The sequence below is a fragment of the Leopardus geoffroyi genome, chromosome B2, assembly GCF_018350155.1.
Source record: "Leopardus geoffroyi isolate Oge1 chromosome B2, O.geoffroyi_Oge1_pat1.0, whole genome shotgun sequence".
Classification (NCBI taxonomy): domain Eukaryota; kingdom Metazoa; phylum Chordata; class Mammalia; order Carnivora; family Felidae; genus Leopardus; species Leopardus geoffroyi.
Window position 1 is genome coordinate 48,286,714 of NC_059332.1, and position 24,134 is coordinate 48,310,847.

A 24,134-nucleotide genomic window follows, 5' to 3' on the forward strand; every position below is an offset into this window, starting at 1 on the left:
GGGCTGATGGCTCAGAGCCTGGAGCCTGTTTCCGATTCTGTGTCTCCCTCTCTCTCTGCCCCTCCCCCGTTCATGCTCTGTCTCTCTCTGTCCCCCCAAAAAAAACAAATAAACGTTGAAAAAAAAATTAAAAAAAAAAAAAAAGAAAATCAGAAATAAGTCTAAACTAAATCAGAAATAAGAGTTATCCCTTGCAATCACTTTATATCATTTCCAATTTAACTAATATGAAACTCAACATTAGAGACTTACTTAAGGGAATTATGCTATATTCATATATTAAAATATAACAGTGTCAAAATTTTATTTTCAAATAATTTTTTTTATAATATGGGAACATATGCATTAAATAAAAAAAAGTTGGGTACAATTTTATCGATATAATGTGATCTTTTTTCTGATATATATATTCTAAATGAATATACATATGAATGTCTACATTATGTTTGTGTTTTTCTTTCTTCTTTATTTTTGGGAACTGTCCAAAATAAGCATGATTTTATAAGTAACTTTATAATTTTCAAACCAGGAAAAATAAGTTCTGTAGTCATTAAATCCCAAGAGCCAGTATGAATATTTATTGGAATTTCACAAAATGTATTTAAATTTCAAACTTTTTGCACTTTATGAAGCAGGAATTTTGACTCATTCAATATTTTCCTAAGTAAAGACATACAGGTAAAAAGTCTCATTTGGATACAGCAATAAAACATGTATTTGAAAATTGATCCCAGGCTCGCGTTGGTTAATCATGGTCTGCCACTTAGTTTATGTACGCATAATATTTGAATTGATATATACACAGATATTTGAACTGATACATGCATAAAACACAGACTGCAAACTAGAGCAGAATCAAAAGCCATGTAGACTTTGGCTGATGTCACTCAAGAGTTCCACCGGGCCCTATTCAAGAGCAGTTACAGATTTACAGCCTCATTATCATTTTCTCATTTTAAGATAGATACCATTGTCACTTAAAAGTCCCTTTTATTTCTTTTTTTAAACTATTAATGATCAAGAATTGTTCAAAAATACGTTTCCCTTTGAAATTCTTGGATTTGTATGCATCTTTGTGATACATAAGGCACAATTTCACACCCCATATTTATGTTCATTTCCATATTAATGGGACTCCTAGTAACTTTCAAAATTATTTCCATGAGCACACACATAATCCCCAGGCGCATTATATTTTTTTTCCTAAAGATCTTACAGTAAACATGAAGCAGGTGAAAAAACAAAACCCACTAACAATCAAATTAAGTTCAGGTGATCTAGCCATTTTCTATATAGAGTTATGTTCCAGAACCCTATGCTAGGAAAACTTATACAAGCAGCCAAATCCTTGCTTTTTAAATTTAGACACAAAAGAATGTCCAAAGCAATGGATGACATTTCATCATGTGATTCCCATAATTAATTTGTTACGAGCTCCCACAAATAAAATAAATGTTGAATGATACAGACTTCTGTTGTCAAAAGCATCCCTCTCTCATTCCTGCCTCTCTGGCTCCTGACATTATTTCTTGGTTATTGGTTGACAGTTCAGTGCCTTGAGTGTTGCTCTCGCTGTAGGGTTAGCAGGATAATTGACAAACCATAGGGATCGGATCCCTGGATTAGGATGACCGGACTGTCAAAACAACCATGACATACTCTCACATCAGCTTCGACTGCAAGTCAAGGCTGTGAGGGAAACATTCACCCTGGCAGGGCCAGATGGGAAGTGTTTAGTTTATAATATTTCCCACTGCAAAGTACACTTCAGCAAGGAACAGGAACAATGTAGTATCATTTTTAAAACAAAATTTACAAAAAGATATAATTCAATGAAAAAATCCACCAAAGTCACAGTTAATTCAAGCATTAATGTGAAATAAACATTCCAGAGGCTTATTTCACTTATATGATGTACCCTTTGGATTATATAAAATGTCTTTTATTAGAAGAATGACATGTATTTGGGAAAACTCTATCTGTACTGATAGAATGTATTTATGAAACATTATGTATGTATGTATTATGTATGCACAAAATCAAAGGGGAGTGTGGTGACAATCTGATTTTATGCTGTATGTATAATTTTGCTTAAAAACTATCTTGTAAACTTTAAATCAAACTGATGCATGCATGTAATTCATATTAATAAGTAGTACACCACAAGTTATGATATCAATTAGGGGTTATATAATGTTTCATCTTAAGGGGCACAGTTAAAAAAATGTTTCAAAAACTCTAACTAAATTTGCCACTTTAAACATTGTCTCTAGACTTTCAGAATCCTATCATAGATCTTTGAAATGACAGCTCAAGTGACATCTATTTATAATGCAGACATATTCTCTGTATGAAAACATAGATTGCAAAACCGTTAAGGGGAAATTAAAATGCAAATACAAAAAAGGGTTATTTACTTAGTTCTGTGCCAGCTAACACATGGGACATGGACACCTAGGATTAGAAAGATCCAATTATTTTTAAAATATAAAACTTAAAGAACTTATTCATGCACCACTTGGGTCTTGGAATATGATCAAAATAGTTTTGGAATAGTTAATCAGTATTTTTCCATCAGAGTCAAATTTTTCAAAACATTAAAAAGAAAAAGCAAGAAGTATGAGTGAATATTATTTACCGACAGACATTTCAGTTTAACAAATACTGAAATGTTCAAAAACAAGGATTGGAATAAGATGACATTAAACTATCCATTTTTATCTTGTAAAACTGAGATTTTTTTTGAAAGGATCATTAACATTTGTGAATAAGGGAAAAAACATGAAATTTTATTAGTCCCAACCAAGTCGGTTTTATGTTTCCAGTACTATGCATCAAAATATCATTCTGGAACAAACTGTAAGCATCCTCACATTTTTATGCATATTTCACTTGTTTAAGAAAAAGAAATGGAGCCTAGAGTTGGAAGTAATATGGCAAATAGGATGTTCTGAAGGATACAGCAAATTTTCAAAAATGTGTAACTGATAAATGCAATCTTAAAATCTACAAGCAATGCAAAGCACTGTTTCACATGGGAGAGTAACCCGTAGGTTCCTGCACCTCCAAGTGATCTTGTGCAGTGTGAGTTAAAAGAGGAAATGAATGTAAATTAATCTTCATGCTGTTACCATGAATTAGGCAGGGCAGGCATTAACACCATTGTTTTGAGGCAAGGAAATGTGAAGTTAAATGACACCGGTATGTGGCAGAGCTAGGACATGAACCCAGTTTGTGTAACATACTTAGCTCCTTTTCCTAATACATAATAAAGAGGTGTCCCCCCCCACACAGAAACAGAGAAACACAATTCTTTTCTTATTGCCATTTTTCTTATGTAGGCATGGCTTTTGTTCCATATATGAACTGTATTAAGACACTTCCAATAAATTATCGAAGAGCCAAATTCTCTCTCTTCTACTTCAGAGAGAAGCATAAACCAATTTATTTGGTGACAGTAATAGTAAATTTAAAGAATATCCCAACAGTTACTTTGAGTTGTGATCTTTGTCATGTAGGTAAGAAAGCAACCAATGTACAACTTCACTGTGCCATCTACTGCTTCCCCATTTTAGAGATGAGCACTAGAAGTTCACAACTTGTTCAAGACGATCCCAAGGTCACATAATTATAACAGAAAAAAGCTATGAGGAGTCTTTCTGTTAAATCAGCCTGCTTGTCCATGAAATTCACAACATTTTTACCCTTATCACATTATCATTATAATATTGTCTATGATGGGGTTCCAAATGTTTAAAGTGTTGGATCAATAAAAGTCCTAAACCTTGAGGTATTCTTCATCCCTAGGCAACACTAATATATATATATATATATATATATATATATATATATATATATATGTGTGTATATATATATATACACATATATATGTGTGTATATATATATATATATATACACACATATATATATATATGGGAAGATTTATTTATTTAGAGAGAGAGAGAGAGAAAGAGAGGGAGGGAGGGAGAAACAGTGCAACCACGGGGAAGGGCAGAGAGAGAAGAAAAGTCCCATGCAGGCTCGGTGCTGTCAGCACAAAGCCCCATGCAGGGCTCAAACTCATGAACACTGAGATCATGACTTGAGCCAAAATCAAGAGTTGGAAGTTTAATCAAATGAGCCACACAGGTGCCCCACAACACTGTATTTTAATCACTTAAGAACAATTAATCAGGTATTCAGCTTTTTACATTCTTCAGTACCTACCTATGGTTAAGAGTTCACACCTGTGTTACTTCTAGTGCGTGCCCAACACACACATATTTAGTAGGGTTACTTTACATTCTTTCCTTTAGTTAATCATATGGCTGAGAAATTTTTTTATTACACTATGAAAATTGTCTTAATTAGTAGGATATTCCAAAATCAAAATTCAGTAGCCACCAACAAATATAAAAATTGAAGTTATTACAACAAGGTATAAAATTCATGATCATATAGTGTTTTTTTTTTTGCTCGGGCAAGTAACTGATTTCATTGGAAGAGGGAGTTTTGATATGTGTGGATATAGTAAATGAAATTGTTGTTCACACTGACTAAAATTCTTTCCAGTTAAGTAAAAAGGAAATGTACAAAACTAATTCAAATGAACATACCATGAATATGGCACTAATACAGAAAACAAAGTAAGAATTTTGAATAGCCTGAACAACAAAAAGGAAATTATTTTCCTTTGCTATTGAAAAACTCTTTTCAGGAGCACCTGGATGGCTCAGTCAGTTAAGTATCCAACTCGTGATCTCGGCTCAGGTCATGATCTCAAAGTTCATGGGATCAAGCCCCACATTGGGCTATGCACTAACAGCATGGAGCCTGCTTGGAATTCTCTCTCTCTACCCCTCCCCCACTCATGCTCATGCTCTCTCTCAAAATAAATAATAAACATAAAAAAAGAAAACCGCTTCAGCTATTTATATAGTTCTGAACTTGATCTCTGCCACAATAGTTTCAGAGGGCAAAAAGATTGGGAAGAGGAAGAAACCCAAGGAAGGAAATTATAAAGCAGTTAAGGTACCAAGATGTTGATAAAAAGAGGAAAAAACAAAAGATAAATTACATATTTAAATCTAGAAAAGTACCCTAAAGACGAAAATCAATCTCTTAATTTAAAGCAACTGTTAAATCCCTTAACAAAAAGTCCACAGAGGGGCGCCTGGGTGGCTGAGTCAGTTAAGCATCTGACTCTTGATCTCAGCTCAGTTCTTGATCTCAGGATTGTGAGTTCAAGCCCCATACTGGGCTCTGTGCTTAGCATGAAGCCTACTTTAAAAAAAAAAAAAAAAAGTCCACAGAGATTGAAGGACTTCTATACAATGAGAATTTGTAACAATATCATTTTAAGCTGGCAAGAACCAGGTATCTAGATTCATTTCTCACCACCACCACCACTACCCCCAACCCAGAGAAGAGTAGAAAAGAGCAGTGGAAAAATACCACTCCAGCATGGTGGAAAATGTGGACTGTTCAGAAAAGATTATGAGAATGGCCCACATCCTCTCTCTCCAGCTCTTCATCCCTATTTCCTGTTCCTTCCTGTTCCTCCAGTGAAGTACTGCAGAGGGGGAAGAGTGAATGGAAGGGGCAGAGGAATGGCGGGGGGAGAAAATGGTGTCTAAGGATGGAGTTTGAACACCACAGGGACCCATTGGCTTCATGTAGTCCTAGGCAGAATCTACACACTCTAAATTTATACACTGCATACACATAAATACATACAGTTGAGCTTTGAACAACGCAAGGGTTAGGGGCACCAATCCCCCCACCACCAGTAGAAAAAGCTGCATATAATTTTGGACTCATCCAAAACTTTACTACTAAAAGCCTAACTACTAAGTCTTACCAATAACATAAACAGTTGATTACTAAATACATATTTTGTTATATACTGTATTCTTACAATAAAAATAAGCTAGAGAAAAAATACAAGAAAATCATGGGGCACCAGGATAGCTCAGTCAGTTGAGTGTCCAACTCTTGATTTTGGTTCACGTCATGATCTCATGGGTTAGTGAGTTCAAGCCCTGCATCAGGCTCTACACTGACAGTGCAGAGCCTGCTTGGAATTCTCTTTCTCTACTTCTCTCTCTTCCCCTCCCTACTCTCTCTCTCTCAGAATAAGTAAACTTTTTTAAAAAAAAGAAAATCATAAGGAAGAGAAATATATTTACAGTGCTGTATTTATAGAAAAATCTGTGTAACAGTGGACTCATGCAGTTCAAACCCATATTAATAGTTCCAGAGTCAACTATATAGATAGATAGATATCTATATCTACACATTCATGTGTATAAACATAAATGTATATACACACATATCCTTTTTAGGAACACACACACACATACACACATCCATCCCTTTTAGAGAAAATTATTTACTCAGATGCTACTATTATCATTTAAGGATATTATCCCTTGGGTGTAAAACAAATATTATGTTACCAAAGCAGGTATACATACAAAACATTTAGAATATCTCAAGTTGTTTTTTTATGTGTATTTTTAAAAGAGTCCTAGGCAAAAAATTCAAATAAGCTTCAACTTTTACAGCCTGGGAACTAATATAGAGTCAGAAAGTTAGCACTAAAATGCCTGAGGGGGCAAACAGTTGTTTAATGAGGACAAATGGAATAAAATTAAAATGCAGCCTAATAAAATAACTTCTAAATGTAACGTTAGCTCAGTCATGTGGCTCAAATATTTTTGCTCAAAGGTACATAAATGTAATCTTGGTAAAATAAAAATATAAAATGAAAGAAAAGAAGAAAAACAGTAAAGAATCCCTAGCCATCAATTATAGAAATAAGGGAACAGAAAAATATAAATAAGATTATAATAAAAAGATTATTATTGTAATATCTCCCCAACCTAATGAAAGTTTGTCATGCAAAATCATGATGCTTAAGATCCCAAAGATGTCTGGGTATAAGCCTCACACGGAAAAAATACAACTCTCATTTGTGAAGTGGGCTGCAATGTAGAAATCTTTTTAATGGTTCATTGGCTTCAAGGCTGATTAGAATTCTCTAGACCAAAGTCCTACAATTACTGCTTGGTATTAATTACTTGAGATATGCACAAAGCTAAGCCCCAGTAGTCTTTAAATGTCACTGAGTGTCCGAGAAAGCCAAGAATATCTTACCATCTTCCAGTTCAGTCCAAACTGGCCTCTGGAATACCAAAGAAAAGCCCAGAAAAGTCAAAGAATTCAAAAGACCCTGGTCACACACATCAATCAGCATTTAGGCATATTAGGTATTTTTTTTAATTTTGTTTAATGTTTATTCATTTTTGAGAGACAGAGAGAGACAGAGTATGAGCAGGGGAGGGGCAGAGAGAGAGGGAGGCACAGGATATGAAGAGGGCTCCAGGCTCCAAGCTGTCAGCACAGAGCCTGATGCAGGGCTCGAACCCACAAACAGCAAGATGATGACCTGAGCCGAAGTCGCCCAATCGACTGAACCACCCAGGTGCCCCTATTTGTATATTTTTAAATCATATTATATAACCACTCCTAAGGAAATACTTGCTAATAGTTTTGTAAAAGAGCCATTGCAACTTGGGACATTTAATTGAAGGGCTAAGCCCAGCCTCTCTGTCATAGTCAGTTGATGAGACCGTCTAGAGGAAAGCCTATGCCTTCCCCTACTCAGTACACACATTTGCCAGGGTCTTGCAGCCTGCATTTAGAACACTTCATGAGGTCAAGAAAGATGTGCGATTGTTCTACACACCCATGTCATAGTCCAGTGGTGGTACCATGGGTCTGACAGCACAGTCCTGGGAAAGTATCCAGATATCTCCTACACCTACCAGGCACGGCCTCTCCTTCTGCCAGCAGCTACTACTCATTAATGTCACAGCTATTTCCTGACCGCAAATGGCACACTCATAGCCCATTTCTCTGAGATGTATGTGTCAACCCAGCTTTGAACAGTTTCTTATCACCCTAAACTCCAAGTGGCCACCAATCTTAATGAACTTAGAGTCTGTATATTTACATGCGTGGTTTTCAAAAAATATTTTTGAGCAAATAAACAAATCAAGTTGTAAAAATCCCTATAGGATAGCTACTGTACAAAAACACATAAATAAAGAAAAATTAAAAACCAAAGAAAGAGAGAGGAATGGAACCAGGGAAGATTCACAGGAAAATTTCAAATTATAATGTTTCTTTTCTTAAAAAAAAAAAAAAAAAATCAAACATCTCCTTCCAGGAAGATAGAGTAGACATACACATTCCTCCTACTAAGTACAACTAAAACCTCTCTACATTACATATATTAAAATAAAAAAGAAGGGGTGCCTAGGTGGCTCCCAGTTGAGCATCTGACTTCAGCTCAGGTCATGATCTCATGGTCTGCGAGTTCAAGCCCCATGTCAGGCTCGGTGCTGACAGCTCAAAGCCTGGAGCCTGCTTCAAATTCTGTGTCTCCCTCTCTCTCTGCCCCTCCCCTAGGCACGCTCTGTCTCTCTCTCTCAAAAATAAATCAACATTAGGGGCGCCTGGGTGGCGCAGTCGTTAAGCGTCCGACTTCAGCCAGGTCACGATCTCGCGGTCCGTGAGTTCCAGCCCCGCGTCAGGCTCTGGGCTGATGGCTCAGAGCCTGGAGCCTGTTTCCGATTCTGTGTCTCCCTCTCTCTCTGCCCCTCCCCCGTTCATGCTCTGTCTGTCTCTGTCCCAAAAATAAATAATAAACGTTGAAAAAAAAAATTAAAAAAAAAATAAATAAATAAATAAATCAACATTAAAATTTTTTAAAAAATAAAATAAAATAAAAATGAAATGAAAGGGGCGCCTGGGTGGCGCAGTCGGTTAAGCGTCCGACTTCAGCCAGGTCACGATCTCGCGGTCCGTGAGTTCGAGCCCCACGTCAGGCTCTGGGCTGATGGCTCAGAGCCTGGAGCCTGTTTCAGATTCTGTGTCTCCCTCTCTCTCTGACCCTCCCCCGTTCATGCTCTGTCTCTCTCTGTCCCAAAAATAAATAAACGTTGAAAAAAAAAATGAAAAAAAAAATGAAATGAAAAAGAAGACTCTGAAAGATGGGAAGATTAAGACTACCTAGGGACTTCAGAACCCCCAAAAAGACAAGGTGATGAGACCTGTTTTCTTTTTATCTCTTATATCCCAGACTTAGAGCCAAAGATGCTGATACTTGAAAAATGCCAAAGGATGCAGATCAAAAACCAAAACAAAACAAAACAAAAGCAGTCTCTCTCTAGCCAAAGGAGCAGGAAGAGGGAAGCCTATCAGAACAGAAAACTTTTAGACATCAACCACATTACTGCACCTAAATACCACAGGAAAAAAAAAAAAAAAAAAAAAAAAAAAAAAAAAAAACCTGTGGCCCCACTTACACCAAGGCGAGCAAAGGACAAGTGGAGAATGTAGACTTTTACCCTCACCAGGCTATCTGAGGTATACCAAAGCTCCCCCCAGCACCCACACATACTACCCCAATAAGGTGATGTCACAGAAGACTGAGCAGGGAGCTGGGACTTCCATTCACACTGAGCCAGTAAGGAGACACCCCCCTCAGTTTTAGTGGAGACCAAGTGGGCATCCCAGACTTCCACTCTCATCCAATATTAATCAGACACTCCATTCTCCATGGCTGAGTGGCGTCAGGGGCCTAGTAAAGAGTCAAGATTTTCACCACCACCCAGCAGTAATGAGCCAACCCTCTGTGATATCAGCAGGGCTATGTGATGAGTAATATGTGATAAGAGGCATTCCTATCTTTCTCAGGATGGTTAGCAGTAGAGGGCCAGTAAGGCAAACAGAAACTCAGCCTACCCAGGAACACTGAGGAGCCCTCCCCTGGTCCCTCTCCATCTGTGTCAAAGGAAGCCTAGTGGAGAAACTGGAGGTCCATTCTTAAATATCAATACCATGGCAGCACCCTCTGTCATTCCCCTGCCAGAGCAGTGTGACTGGGAGGTAGCTAAAACAAAAGGTTGAATTAAGACCAGAGTCTTATAATATTCTAACTGTCCACGTGTCAAATAAAAGTTATTCATCATACCAAGAACCAAAAAGATCAACTTAAATGTAAAAAGATAATCAATAGATGCCAAAATCAAGATGAAGGAGGTATAAGATATATTTGATAAAGATTTAAAACAATCATCAAGAAAAGGCTTGGACAAGCCATTATGAACATGTGTGGAACAAAAAATACAAAGTCTCAAGTTAAAAAGAGAGAGAAGGGAAAGATAGAAGAACCAAACGGAAATATGAGAACTGAAAAATACAACAGCTGGAATTTTAGAAAACAACTCAATGGATGGACTTAATAGCAGCATTGAAGGGACAGAGAAAAGAATCAGCGATCTTGAAGATAAAACATAAAAATAAAAAATAAACCAATCTGAACAACAAAGAAAATATACTTTAAAAAAAGCAGAGCTTCATGCACTCGTGGGAGTATAATAAAAGATCTAACATCTGTGTCATTGGAGTCCAAAGAGGGCAGGTAAAGAAGTACTCAGAGAAATAATGGCTGTAAATTTCCAAAATTTGGCAAAAGACATAAAGTTACAGATTCAACTAAGCAAACTCCAAAAGGGAGCAGCCCAAAGAAATCCACACCAAAACACATCACAATCAAACTTCTCAAAACGAAGGGCAAAGAAAATATCTTAAAAGCAGTGAGAGAGAAATAACACCTTCATTTTAGGGGGGGAAACAATTTGAATAACAGTAGATTTTTTATCTGACATCACAGAGGCCAGAAACAAGTGTATATTTTTCAAGTACTGAAAGAAAAAACAACTGTGAATTCAGAATTTTATATTTAGAGAAAATATCTGTCAGGAATGAAGGTGAAACCAACACTTGAGCCCTAACATATCAACAACTATATTAAATGTAAATTGCCTGAGTATCCCCACTAAAAGACAGAGACTGGCAGAATGGACTAAAAGCATCAGCCCATTCTATGTGTATACAAAAAGGTAAGTTGAAAGTAAAAGACAGGGAAAAGATAAATTATGCAAACACTAATCAAAGCAAAACAGGAGTGGCATATTACTAATGAAAGAAGTCAAGCTGAGAAAGTTATATGCTATGATTCCAACTAAATAACATTCTGGAAAAGGCAAAACAAGGGAGACAGTGAAAACATCAGGGGTTGCCAGGGGTTTGGGAGAGGGGAGGGATGAATAGGTGGAACACAAAGGAATTGGAGGACCATGAAAGTACTCTCATACCATAATGATAGATACATGTCCAAACCTGTTACACAGTTGACCACACCAACAGCGAACCGTAAGGTAAACTACAGACTGGGTGATTATGATGCGTCAGTGCAGCCTCATCTGTGGTAACAAGCATACCGTTCTGGTGGGGGATGTGGATGATACGGGAGGCTCTGTGCGTGCAGAGCACAGCATATATGGGAAATCTCTGTACTTTCAGTTTTGCTGTCTGTGAATTCTAAACTGCTCTAAAAATAATTAAGTTTCAAAAAGAAGGATATGGAAAGGCAAAGGAAACTTAATGGTAAAAGAATTTTGAAAAAAAGAAGAATAGGGGCTCCTGGGTGGCTTGGTCGGTTAAGTGTCCGACCGGCTCAGGTCATGATCTCACGGTCCGTGAGTTCGAGCCCCGTGTCAGGCTCTGTGCTGACCGCTCAAAGCCTGGAGCCTGTTTCAGATTCTGTGTCTCCCTCTCTCTCTGCCGCTCCCCTGTTCATGCTCTGTCTCTCTCTGTCTCAAAAATAAATAAACGTTAAAAAAAAAAAAAAGAAAGAAAGAAAGAAAGAAAGAAAGAAAAGAAAAGAAGAATAAAGAGGAATCAAACTACCTGACTTCAAGACTTCCTGTATAGCTGCTCTAATCAAAACTGTGATGCTGGTGAAGGGACAGGCACACTGTTCAATGGAACAGAATAGAGAATGCAGAGACAGGGCCACACAAATGTGCCCAGCTGAGGTTTGACAAAGGTGCAAAACCAATGCAATAGGAAAAATATCTCTCTCAACAAACAGTGCTGGAGCAACTGAACATTCATGGGGGGGAAAGAAAAAGAAAAGGAGACTGTCTACCTAAATATCACATCTTACATAAAAAATAGTTCAAAATGGATCACAGACTTAAAGGTAAGATTAAAATTATTAACTTTTAGGGGTGCCTCGGTGGCTCAATCGGTTAAGCCTCCGACATTGGCTCAGGTCATGATCTCGTGGTTCATGAGTCCAAGCCCTGTGTCAGGCTCTGTGCTGACAGCTCAGAGACTGGAGCCTGCTTTGGATTCTGTGTCTCTGTCTCTCTCTGCTCCTCCCCCACTTGTGCTCTGTCTCTGTCTATCAAAAATAAATAAAATGCAAAAAAATTATTAACTTTTAGGGGAAACTGTAGAAGAAAGTCGTTGACATCCACAGATAGGCAAAGATTTCTTAGACTTGATGCCAAAAGCACAATCCATAAAAGAAAACTACCGATAAATAAACTGGATTTCATCAAAACTTTAAACTTTGTTCTGTGAAAGACCATTTTAAGAAGATGAAAGGACCGACAGAAAAGATTTGCAAATCACATAGCCAACAAAGGACTCTATATATATAAAAATAAAAATACAATTAGAAAATGGGCAAAAGATATGAACAGACATTTCACAGAAGATCTGAAGACATTTATTTTCATTAGCCATTAGGGAAATGCAAATTTAAAACATATGGAATATTACTACACACCCATCAGAATGTCTAAAATAAAAAATAGTGACAATACCAAATGCTGGTGAGGATAGAAATAAACCAGTTCCATAACAAATTGCTGGTGGAAGTTAAAATGATACAGCTACTCTGGAAAACACTGTGGCAGTTTCTTTCAAATATACACATGCATGGATGTGCGACTCCCATAGAACCCAGGAATTATACTCCTGGGCATTTATTCCAAAGACGTGAAAAGTTACCTTCACACAAAAAGCTGTTCACAAATGTTCATCGTAGGTTTATGACTAATAGCCAAAAAACCAGAACCAACTCAGATGTCCTTCAGTGGAGGAAATTTAAACAAACTGTGATACCTCCATCCCACGGAATACTTTTCAACAATAAAAAAGAATGAGTTACTGAAACACACAATAACTTGGATGAATAGCTAGAGAAAAAGCTAATCCCAAAGTCTGCATACTGTAGGAGTCCATCTGTAGAATATTCTTGAAATGACAAAATTGTAGCCAAAGAGATACATTAGTGGTTGCCAGGGGTTAAAGATGAGGAGGGGAATTGGTGAGGGTAAAGCAGGTGTGACCATAAAAAAACCAACATGATAGATCCTCATGATAATAGAAATGTTTTGCTTCTTGACTGTAGAAATGTCAATACACTATTTGTGATATTGTACTATATAGTTTTGCAGGATATTACCATAGGGGAAAAATGGGCAAAGGGTACATGGATGCCTGTCTATTATTTCTCACAAGTGCATGTGAATCTATAATTATCTCAGGGCGCCTGGGTGGCTCAAGTGGTTAGGTGTCCAACTTCAGCTCAGGTCATGATCTCACAGTTTATGGATTTGAGCCTCTCATTGGGCTCACTGCTGTTTAGCACAGAGCCCACTTCAGATTCTCTGTCCCTCCCCAGCTCACACTCTTTGTCTCTCAAAAACTAATAAACATTTTTTTAATTTAATAAAAATATATAATCATCTCAAAGTGAGTTTACTTTAAATATATGAAGCAAATTATGAGATAGTTTGACATAATTTTATTTTTTAATGTTAGATTTATACCATTTCTCAATGATTTTCACTTTGTGTAACTCATAAAGATACATATATATTTTTCAATTGTGTATCACTCTTGTACTTTAATTAAGTGAGATAATAAACTCTCAAAAGCTTTTTGAAACATAAAATCCCACTTAAACATGAGTCTTTCCCAAATGGCATATACTTTAGATATATCATCTCACTGTATAATCAAAAGCCAAATGATACAGTACTTCTCTTCACGTCCACTGTGTAAATGAGGAAAGCAGGAGTTGGAAAAATTGGTATCATTGATAAATTCTTTATAATTAGTTAATAAACAAACTTGGAGCAGAACCCCACTTTTATAGAATCTGTATTTAGAGTTGCCATCAGCAGAGTAGAATGAGAACAGGATACTTTGCTGATGGGGATGTAAAATGGTATAGCCCCTTTGGAAACCAGTTTGGCAATTTCTTTAAAAAAAAAAAACAAAAACAAAAACAAAAACAAAAAAAAAACTAAGCAGGAAACTACCAAAGAACTGGAGAGTAAATGTGAAAGAGTTGATAAAGCAGATAAGAGCCATTCTGTGTCTGGTGGAGATATGAAAAAAATAGAAGAAAGCTAAGGCAAGAGGTCAGTCATGAGCATCTGTAAGGGAAATGGATGTTGGGGATGTGAAAGCATCCAAGTAGATCTAAGGAAAATCTGAAGCCATGAATAATGTACCCTTCCTGAACATGGCATACAGAAGGCAGCAAACATCTTTGAGAAGGCAGGAAGGAGGCATGATGCTACAGGCAACATGGCAGCAGGTGGGAACTTACAAATAAGTGAGGTAGTTCCTTAGGTGGTTGCTCAGAGCCTTGCAGAATCTTGAGACTCCAGAGTGATGTAGAAGCAGTAGCCTAAAGAGGGGCATGGAGGCTCTCGGAGAATCAGAGTCCTAAAACACGTCCTGGATCAAGATGGATCACAAGCTAGCTCTCAGAAACCTTACAACCAGAGATTAAGACAGTGGCCACGTGCTTTAGTAACAAAGGTTGGAGCAACGTCCAAGAGAAGTGAGTGACATCAGCCACCTACCACTGAATACCACTTCCAGAAGTCCAGAGACAAGACCAAACCAACCATTCCAAACTGGCAGCACCATACCCGAGGCCAAAGAAGAGAGCGAAGATGTACATAGGTGCATGCCGATGGAATCATGGTGAATTAACATTTCCCTGCACCAGACACCATTCTGGGGAGGAGGACAGGAAAGGAAGTTTCCCTTACAGAAGAAAAACCCTCAGTATGTGTTAGCTTTGAACTGACTGAGAGGTTACTCAAATGAATCTAAATATTTACCCGAAAGATACTGTTTTAAGTAAAAAAAAAAAAAAAAAAGTAAAGTCATTTTTGTTTGTAAAAAGTACCTTTTCATCCCCCATGAGGTGCATGGGTCTCCAAAGCAAAACAACAAATCCAAAAAACAAACCAACATTATTTCCAAAACATTTTGTGAGATACTTTGCTGAGACAAGGATCAGCTACAAATATTTGTGATACACGGTTTCTCCCCTTGTGATATGCTTCAAGTGACAACCCTGCATGATATTAAAGTTTTAGGAGGAAAATCAAAACAAGGCAAAAGCTGTTTGATGTTCTCTGAAGACGGCAAGTCCTAATTGCAACTAGCACCATGCTACAAGTGGGAAGGGACGTAGACTTAATCTCTTCCTCACACTTATACGGATAAGCCATCTTGGATTTTTGAAAAGTAAAGAAAATAACATAACCTAACAAAATAATTTTTACTATCACCTAATTTATAGATATCACTCTTTAAAAGAATCCCTTCCTAGTCCTTGGAACGCTAAGGAGTTTCTCCACCTGTATGTTTACATTTTGGATACACACAAAAGCCTCAGGGGGCATATAGGAAAACCGGCCAGAGTGTTCTATCTTCCCTGACTCAGATCTGACTCAGGCAAATGACTTTTTTTTTTAAGATTATTTATTTATTTTGAGAGATAGAGAGAGCAAGCAGGGGAGGGGCAGAGAGAGTGTGTGTGTGTGTGAGAGAGAGAATCCCCAACGTAGGACTCAAACTCACAAACTGTGACATCATGACCTGAGCCAAAATCAAGAGCCGGCCACTTAACTCACTGAGCCACCCAGGTACCCCAAGGAAATGACATGTGACAGCAGTAATTATTGTAACCATTTCCCTTTAAGTAACACAGTTTAACAAAGCCTATTTGCCATGAACATTTGGATGCAGATACTTAGATGTAAGGTATCTAAAGATGGAAATACAACTTTTTAAACCACAAATTCTGTGTCCAACAGATAATTCTGCCCCACCCCCTCATCTTCGTATACGCCTCACCCACCAATAACTCCAGAATGTATTTGCAATTCTCAAAACTTCCTTCTAAGATCTAGACTGATCTCCTTATTGATACTTCGACTCAGATGACTCTCAAGCATCTTAAGTTTAAAATGTTCAGAATTGAATTCTTCCCTCTTTCTCCACAAAATGACCTTCTCCAGTGTTCTCTATCTCTGACTATCCAGGTGCTCATACCAGAAACCCAGGAGCCATACTTGCCACTTGCCTCCCCTTCGCATACTCCTATGCATTATCAAGTTACAGCCATTTCATTCTCAGATTAGATCTTAAATCTGCCCAGTTCTCTCCACTTCCACTATCACCATCCTGGTGTAGGTCACCATCAAACTGGACTCATACTACCCTCATCTCAGGTATGCCTCATACCATTCCTGTCTACCTCCAATCCATTCTCCATATTATGAAAGTAATCTCTTAAATATACTATCACTCTCCTACTCAAACTCCTAAATGGATTCTCACTGATCTAACCTCCTTTCCTTTACCTTTGAGACCTTTCATGATCTGGCCCTATTACTTCTTTACCATCTTGTTCCTCATTCACCCTCACCTACTTCACCAGACATGCTGGCCTTCTTTAAGTCCCCCAAAGGTCCAAGAGTGTTCCCTCTCAGGACCTGTGCAGAGACTTTTTTTACCTAATTCTTTATCAACTTCCATGTTACAGTCTAAACTCTCCTTTATAAAGAGGGTCTCCCCTGACCCTCCTTTCTAAATTAATTAGTCCATTATACTCTCTTAATGCTAATCTTTTTTTTTTTCCTTTATAGCAAGCATTACTCAGTGTGTAATTACTTGCTTCTGTGCTTATTAAAGTCTCTCCTGCTAGCTGTAAGTTCTGTAAGAGTAGGGACACTATTTTGTATACTATTGCAATTCTAGAAATCTAGCACAAAGAAGTTTCTCAGTAAATATCTAATGAATAAATGAATGAATTAATAATAAATTAAGGAGTTGTTTGTCACCTGAGAGATGAATAGCAACATGACTTTAAAAGGATAAATTAAATAATCAAGTAAATAGACAAAAAGTTTTCTACCTGTTGGAGATCATCAAGAGGATGTAACTGTCAGTTGGCTCAGGAACTGGATCCAGGCAATTGGAGCTTCCTCACACACCTCCCTTGTCCTTAAAACGCATGTTCTGCTTGCCTCCCCACAACCCACCTGGAGAAGCTGCCACAAGGGTAGAGCCTTGAGGTAGTAATGTTTTGTTGAGATTTTCGGGACAGTACACATGACTGAACCCAGTTAAGTTTCCTTGTTGTTGGTTCAAAACCTCCTCCAGAAGCTTCCTGAGAATAATCTCAAACTGGCCCATGTTGCACAGAAGGCAGGGAGACACAGAAGAAAGAGAAAACAGGGTGCCTGGGTGGCTCAGTCAGTTAAGTGTCCAACTGCAGCTCAGGTCATGATCTCACGGTTTGTGAGTTTGAGCCCTGCCCCCGTCTCTCTCTCAAAAATAAATTAAAAAAAAAAGAAATAAACAAGAGAACTTACAAATGAGGCTTGTCTTGAGCCGCTACAAGAGTAGATCTCCACACCTTTCCACCAGAATCATAAATGTTTAAACAGAGACTTTAATTTTTTTTAGTGTTTGTTTGTTTTTGAGAGAGAGAGAGAGAGAGAGAGAGAGAAAGAGAGAGAAGCAGACAGAAGGTCTGAAGCAGGCTCCGTGCTGACAGCAGAGTCCGATGTGGGGCTCAAACTCACAAATCGTGAGATCATGACCTGAGCCAAAGTCGGTTGCTTACCTACTGAGCCACCCAGGTGCCCCAAACAGAGGCTTTAACTGGGCTCAGCCACACATACCACCCAGATGTCTCAACATCACATCACGATCTCAAGACTATGTCCTTGGGGCAGCTTCTGGGAGTGGGAAAGGCAAATGAAATGCACATTCTAAGGATGGGGGGAGGGAGTAAAAGAGCCTCTGATCACTCAGGTCCAGCTCTGGGGTCATCTGGTGGTCACGTTCTCTCAATGACCTCCTCCAACACTTACCTCTTAAAACTACCAATCTAAAGTGTCCTGCCTTTTTCTTCAGTTTCCCCCGTCCTTGTGTACAGGGGACAATTTGCGAACAAACTGCACTGAAATTAAGGAAACCAATACACATATCCAGCTCCTATAAAACCTAACTGAAACTGGGGGCACGTGGGTGGCTCAGTCGGTTAAGTACTCGACTTCGGCTTAGGTCACGATCTCACAGATTGTGGGTTTAAGCCCTGTGTCAGACTCTGTGCTGACAGCCTGGAGCCTGCTTCAGATTCTGTGTGTATGTGTCTCTCTCTCTCTCTCTTTCTCTCTCTGTCTCTCTCTCTCTCACTCTGCCCTCCCCTGCTAGCACTCTGTCTCTCTCTCAAGAATAAATAAATATTTTTAAAAACTTTTTTAAAAACCTAGCTGAAACTAGGGGCGCCTGGGTGGCGCAGTCGGTTAAGCGTCTGACTTCAGCCAGGTCACGATCTCGTGGTCCGTGAGTTCGAGCCCCGCGTCGGGCTCTGGGCTGATGGCTCAGAGCCTGGAGCCTGTTTCCGATTCTGTCTCCCTCTCTCTCTGCCCCTCCCCCGTTCATGCTCTGTCTCTCTCTGTCCCAAAAAAATAAATAAACGTTGAAAAAAAAATTAAAAAAAAAAACCTAGCTGAAACTCAATCAGTGATGTTTATAAATGAATAAAAGGCCAATGACCCATTTACAAGATGTCCAAATATATGCATGTTTCAGGAAACTGATTTCCACGATCAGTGCAAATTTGGTTAATCTGGTAACACATGTTAACATATTGGTAGTCAAGTATGGTATATGTCAATGTTGAATATATATATTGCTTTTGTTACAGCTTATAAAACATATGTAAAAAATAAATTTCAAATCAATCTTCCATAGATTCCCTTATAGGGATCCCATAGAATAAAAGGTGAAATTCATGCTCAGATACCAACATGTTTTTCTAGAGGTAAAAATAGTTGTGATAAAACTTCCTCACATAAATTACTGGCAGTACACTATTGGAGAGAAGAGTTAAAACATTGGTGAGTATAATAAATCTTACGTCAACATTTATATTTCATTATGGTAGATACTGATAGTAAAACTGTGCTAAAAAGTAAAATCATTTTTAAAACTGAACCAATTAGAAAGCAATAGATCATTTCCTTAAAAAAGAAGACTGTATTCTTATTCATAGAAATGTTTTCATTAGTAGAAAAAGAATCAACATTTTAGTGTACAAAATGATGATAATTTTGCCCTAATTCCACTATTTAGCCAATTTAAATCTCCTCTGATTAAAGATAATTCCAGCATTTTAAAGATCAAAGCTTCTCTGCTGGTTGATTAGTTTCTAGGTCCTAATTTTACACTCTTAGCCAAACCATACAGTCTTAAAAAAAAAAAAAAAACAATCTAAATTTGAAAAAGCAGGAATATTACCTCTCCCAACAAAAAGAAAATAATTGTCCTTACATGAGATCACTCTTCCAGAAAGTGATAAATGCCAGTCAAAGTACACATCAATTATCCCCCTCCATTCTCTGTAGCTGAAACTCCCCACTTTTCTTGGCCAGGAACCCTTATATTGAACACAAAGCTATAAAAGCGATGCTATTTCCATGAAAGCCTCTCCAAACCCCAGAATATGTAATAAATATCCTTCCTTCTATCACCCCACATTTCAAAATATATAATTATAATTCATGAGCTATTATTTCAAAATAGTCCTTCAAAATCCTTAATTCTTTAAATGAGAAACAGATTACTTCCTTTAAATAACAATTATTTTTTCTTATCCTTAACTAACAGAAACTGAAGTTCAAAGAGTTTAGCAAATTGAACAGAACTCTTTAACCTAGATTGTTATTTGGCTCTAAAAAGCCATGCTTTATTTTACTGTATTACTAGATGCCTCCTAAAATGTTACCTGACCCTTCTTTTCCCAAGTACGAGGACACAGCTTCCTCTAATTGTCCATATAAAACCTATATACCTTCTTTAACTGAGTCAACTTCTTTATTACAGTCTTTACAAGTCCTTTACAGAATTAGTCAAACATACAGTTAACACCTAGATATGCATAGTCTACTGAGATCGGTGGCATCTGTTCACAAAGGGCAAAATCCATGTTACTAACCTTGCACAGCATCCACGACAAAGAGATTGGTGCTTATCAAGCTCTTTTTGATGTGACTGACAATTCTAGGACCTCCTAGAAGATTTAAGAAAGACAGCATTTGGTGCTTCCACAAATTCTGACATGTGAGGGGATTCATGGACTCCAAACCAATTCTGAAACTCCATGATACCAATTCAATTTCTTACGATGTGAATATTCTCAAGTTTCTTTTTTCTTTACAGTGAAAGTTTTAGGAAGTTTATATGAATTAATAAAAATCCTGAGCTCTATGAAGCCAATCTAGCTTTGAACATGCTTTTATTGATCTTTCAGGTAAATCTACTGTGAATGTTATGAGCCAAACCCAGATCACCAACTTCAAACAGAATTGGAGTTACCTGTAGAGAGTTATGCTGGCAGACAGGCTTTTACTAAAGCCAGCAGAGCAGAGGTGAGGATAAAAAAAAAAAAAAGTTGCTTAATTAACATTTTAGATATGTTGTAGGTTGAGTGATTTAAGGCAGCTTATTAAATTCTCCCTGATGCATCCTAGAGGATATCAGTTTTCTTTCTTTTCTATATTAGAGATATAATCAATTTGTTTCTAATATCTAAACACATTAGCATAGGGAAGGTTTTTAATAAGCTGGGATTCTTTTTAGATTCATTCTGATCAGTCAGTTATCTTGCTTGAAGATACCAATTTTACTAGGGCCAATGCAATGGGAAAATATTTTCTCAACTCTCACTTCTTGGAAATAGCACTTCTCTAACACTAAAGGAAATATTTTCATTCCCAATTTTGCATATGGATAAAAGAAACAATAACATGATTACTCATCCCTACCATCTCCAAAATTCATACTCATATCTATTTGGTACATGTTTCCATATATCAAAATGGATTCAACTCATAAGTCTTGGGACTCTAGAGGCATAACCCTGTCATATGGCCTTTTTCCTTGGCCTACACCTAATTTTGAATCTGCACCCATCAAATAAGCCATGAAGTTCCTTGTAAGATCCATATGAAGAAAACTTTGACAACCATGCTAGGTCACAACACCCCAGTGAAAATCTCAGCCCAGCGATATACATCAGCATGATTAAGCACAGAGCCTTAAATACAGAGTACCTGGATATGGAACCTGTCTCCACTGCAAATTGGAGTATAACTTGGGCAATTGCCTTTATCCCCCTCTGTCTGAGTTTCCTCATTCTGTAAAATGCAGATTACGATAGTAACAATTTCATAGTTGTTTTGTTTTTTCTTGAAGAAAAAGAACAGCCACAGCCAGGTCCTGAAGAGAAAAACTCCTTATTAACTCTGCAGCTAACATTTGTGCCTGTCAACTCAACCAAATGAATGGCCGGGAAGATTTTTGCTATCTCATTACAAGCTAAATTCTAGCCACTCAATATAAAAATAGACAGAGTATCAATAAAATTCTTATTTTCAAAAGAGTTAAACATTATCATAGCAAGCCTTGCTGCTTCTACTTTTACTCCCTCTCCATATTTTTATAGAACATATCCTACACCTTGTGCCACTTCTTCTGTAGTTACTTTCATGTTTCTCTAAAAGAGAAAAACTCTGCTCAAAATGGAAACCATATATCCACAAAAGCATGATAATACCTAAAAAAAAAAAATGGCTTAATAACTTCAAATATCCCATGAATGCTCAAAAGTTGCATCATATTATAAATATTTTTTAATCACTTGTTGGTTTGAAGCAGGATCCAAATAAGACCCACATATGGCAATTAAATATTAATCTATTAAGCCTCCTTTAATCTATGATTTTCTTTCTCCATCTCATTTATATTCTATTTGTTGACAAAATTAGGTACTCATTTTGTAGATTTTTCTACAATCTGGATTTTTCTGAGTGCATCCTGTGAAGCTTTCCTTGTGTTTGTTTTTAAATATGTTCCCCTGATTTCTGTATTTCTTGTGAATTTGTAGTTGGACCTAAACACTTAGATTTAGGAGTGATATCTTTGGGTATTTCCTAGTAGCTGGTATGTTGCTCCATTGGCGGCTTGTACCCACTAGCTGTCTCTCTTCTTATGATGGATGTTAACGATCATTAATGTGCAGTACACAGATCCATTAATTCATTAGGAGTTATAAAACACTGATATTTTAGTTCTATTTCTTCATTTATTAGATAATAAACTTCTATAAAAGCAATGTCCCCTTATCTACCATTTACTTGTGCAGTAGTACAGTTGTATGTATATAAAAGGCAAAATAAATGCTCTATTCTATCCTTTGTTTTATTACCTTTCAAATTAGTCCATCCTTTAATGATGACTGTTTCTTCATTAATATATACTAAAAACTCATAGATTGAAACATATTTGATGTACTTAATTCTATCGAAGTTATTACCCTTATTTATACTCAAATTGTCCCATGTTTGGCCAGAGGAAACCTTTCAAGTTGTCTCTTGAGTCTTTTTACACAAAGCTAGTAGTCTTTGACAGTTCCCTTTGGTATCCGCTGCAATAAAATATCGAGGTTCATCTTGTACATTTCTACTTCAGACCTAGAATCACCCGTATCTCTAAAGAGTTCTTGTTTCTTTCAGTAGGAAAAAGTATAGCTGACAGAATACTCTACCATATTTTCTCTCCCTTTCCCTATCTGTGCTGCTATGTTTGTATGTATATACATGTTTGTATGTGTATACATATGTATATATCTGTATGTGTGTGTATACATATATCTATACCATTTAAAAGCTGAAAAATTATGGATGGCACTTTATCCTTAAATATTTTAACACACATCTCCTAAAGAACCAAAAGTCTCTTTGACCTAAGAAAATTAAGTTATTCTATAATAACATTTAATATTTAGTCCATATTTTAATTTCTCCAATTCTCCAAATTTTAATTTTGTAACTGTTTTCTTTTGAGCAGAACCAGGATCCAGTCTAGATTTTCACACTGCATTTTATTATATCTGTTTAGTCTCTTATAATCTACAATAGCCTCACTCTTTTTGGTTTGTTTTCATGCTTTCAAGACATAAGATAGTTCTCCTGTAGAATGTTCCACCTTTTGGATTTTGGGATTGCTTAATCATGGCATTCCATTTCTTTCAAATATTGACTCTTCAAAAAAATTCTCACCTTGAGAAATTTCAGTTAGCCATATACCTAAAACCTTTCCTGGAGCAATATTGATTTTCTCTGTGTAGAAAGTACATTCGAGGGGCGCATGGGTGGCTCAGTCGGTTAAGCAGCTGACTTCTGCTCAGGTCATGATCTCGCGGTCCGTGAGTTCGAGCCCCGCGTCGGGCTCTGTGCTGACAGAGCCTGGAGCCTCTTTCAGATTCTGTGTCTCCCTCTCTCTGCCCCTCCCCCGTTCATGCTCTGTCTCTCTCTGTCTCAAAAATAAATAGGCGTTAAAAAAAAAAAATTAAAAAAAAAAAAAAGAAAGTACATTCGAATTACAGGAATGTTGTACTTTATTGATATAATATTATTTTCTCTTTTTATCAGGTGCAAGGTGTTCTAAAATCCATGATTCCTGAATATATAATAGATTATCATAAGAAACTTCATGGGAAAAAGAATATTCTACTTGACCATTTAGATAGGAGTTTACCCTTGTGAATGTCTACCCCTTATCTGACTATGATCAGTGACAAAATTCTTGGTAGATATTACAAAGAAGGAGGTACAGTAGAAGTCCAGCAACCAGACTGTCCTCTATTATCAAACTGTCTCTACTATTTTAACATATATAATGATTATTTTTAGTTAAATATGCCTTCCTTCCCAGGAAACTCTCCCTAGTGGGTCTCTGAGCTTCCTTCCCTCCTTATATTATGAAAAAGAGAAAGAACCTGATTTTAGTTGATTTTAAATTGCTCACATATTTGCATT